This window comes from Amblyraja radiata, unplaced genomic scaffold (genome assembly GCF_010909765.2).
Source record: "Amblyraja radiata isolate CabotCenter1 unplaced genomic scaffold, sAmbRad1.1.pri scaffold_63_ctg1, whole genome shotgun sequence".
NCBI classification, from domain to species: domain Eukaryota; kingdom Metazoa; phylum Chordata; class Chondrichthyes; order Rajiformes; family Rajidae; genus Amblyraja; species Amblyraja radiata.
The window spans coordinates 32,956-35,490 of record NW_022630671.1 but is presented as its reverse complement, the minus strand read 5'-3'; positions in this window follow the sequence as shown (position 1 = coordinate 35,490).

Genomic DNA, 2,535 nt, shown 5'->3' with positions numbered 1-2,535 from the left:
AACTCGTGGTAATCACGTAGAATTAACGTTGGAACTCGTAACGCTAACGGCAGGTACTCGGGAAACTTGTTAATTCATGAAAATCTTTCAACATGATGAAACATTTCCACGAGTCAAATTTACTCTTGAAGTAAAAATTTTAAACTTTTAAACTTGTTGTAAGAACGTAGTAGCCCGTGAGTTTACTGTAGTGACTCGTGAGTCTACCGTGGGCACTCTTTAACTCAGCGGGACAGGCAGCATCTCTGGAGAGAGGAATGGGTGATGGGATGATGTTTCCAAAATTCTGCTACGTCTTTGTGTTACTCCAGCACTGTGTGTTCACTTTTTGTCAACCAGCATCTGCCCTTTTTTGTGTATGACATTATTTGTATCCGTGGCAGTTGATTGTCGCTCCCTTCAGTTTCCCAGGGGGTCGAGACGGGACTGTAGTTGGGAGGGGAAGGTGGGGGGAGGGGGAGGGAGGGGGAGGGGGGGGGGGGGGGAGGGGGGGGAGGGGGGGGGAGGGGGGGGAGGGGGGGGGGAGGGGGGAAGAACAAATATATGAAACACCAAAAACGGACAGCAGAGATCTCTTCGCTATACCGCTACAATAATCGGACTATTGGTACGCTGCTGTTTCCTTGACTACGGTAATGTGAAACGACTCTTGTACATTTAATATACCGACGATGTCTGACAGTGAATCTCACTCTCTCAAATCAGTAGAGAGACACGAAAAGATGGAGTAACTCAGCGGGTCTGATAGCATCTCTGGAGAAATGGACTAGGCGACTGCAGCTTTTTGAGCTACAATCTGAAGGGAGCGACAATCAACTGCCACGGATACTAATAATGTCATACATAAGAAAGGGCAGATGCTGGTTGACAAAAAGTGCAGGAGTAACACAAAGACGCAGCAGAATTTTGGAAACGTTATCCCGTGACCCATTCCTTCTCTCCAGAGATGCTGCCTGTCCCGCTGAGTTAAAGAGTGCCCACGGTAGACTCACAAGTCACTACGGTAAACTCACGGGCTACTATGTTCTTACAACGGGTTTAAAAGATTAAAATTTTTACTTCAAGAGTAAATTTGACTCGTGGAAATGTTTCATCATGTTGAAAGATTTTCACGAGTTAACAAGTTTCCCGAGTACCTGCCGTTAGCGATACGAGTTCCGACGTTTCCGCTACGTTAATTCTACGTGATTACCACGAGTTTAATTTGTTTGAAACTCGGGATCACTCGTGGGTGGACTCGCACCATGAGACAGGGGTTTAACTCCAGCTTTTTGTGTCTCTCTTTGGTAGTTCCTTCCTACACAATATATCTGCTCACTTGCACTAAATTCATTTCAAATTGTAACTAAGTAAATAGCTTTTGAAATGTGCTTGTACATTTAGGATCTGAAATCTTGAGTAAGCATGTGTTTATGCATTTAAATACTCTGTTTTCAAGTTAGAAATACTAAATCTTCGTAAAATGCAAAGGCTTGAAATATTATCTTTTTTTTAATTGTTTTATTATTTTTATAGGAAGCAAACCCATGTTACAAACATTTCATGTATATCAGTCATACATTGTTAATATTATCAGTTGTGGATTGGTTCTGCTTCTAGTTTTTTTTTAAAGATAGGAAGTAAGAGAGAAAGAGGAAAAAAAAAGAACACAAATGTCAAGATAAAAAAAAAGAATGGAATGGTTTACTAATAATACATTTTTGGAGATAGGTTCGTGGATTTTAAAGTATAACTTTAATCTAATCCTCAGTTCAAGCTTCGGTTAGATTCCCGTGCTGGACCGATCTACCCCTTCAAATAGTCAATGAATGGAGACCATATTCTTGCTTGAAATATTATCTCACCAAGGAATCCAATCACTTTTAACCGCTCCAAAATTGAAGGTGTGCTCCTTTAGTTCTAGTAAGAGTTGGCCCTGTTAGATTTTATGTTGCTATAGAACAGTACCAACAAAAATGTATTTGATGTTTATGTGGTACGTGGACATAATGTTATGGGCATTAAACAGATTACACTGTTAAACAGAGGATAGTGACAATATAATGAATCTGAGGACAGAAGTAATTTCTTTACACACTTGAAAGTAACAATGGGATCATGCTATTAGTGCTTTTGCAAATAAAAAAGGAAATTTCAAAAACCAGATGCAACTTTGAGGATTATAATGACCGATGAAATTATATCAGAATAATGTTTCAATAGTACTGAGGTCGAGGATCACCCATGACTTAGATGAGTGGCATAGCTCATTTGAAATAGTCTTCCCTTGCTCACAATTCATATAATCTTACTAGTTTAGATTAGTTTAGAGATACAACATGGAAACACGCCCTTTGGCCCAATGAGTCTGTGCCGTCCAACGATCACCCACACACACGGGTTCTATCCTACACACTAGGAACAATTTACATAAGCCATTTTGCAGAAGCCAATCAACCTACAAACCTGCATGTCTTTGGAGTGTGGGAGGAAACCGGAGCACCCGGATCAGCATCTAATTTGGTGCTGCTTCCTGCAGGAAGGTTCATATTCACA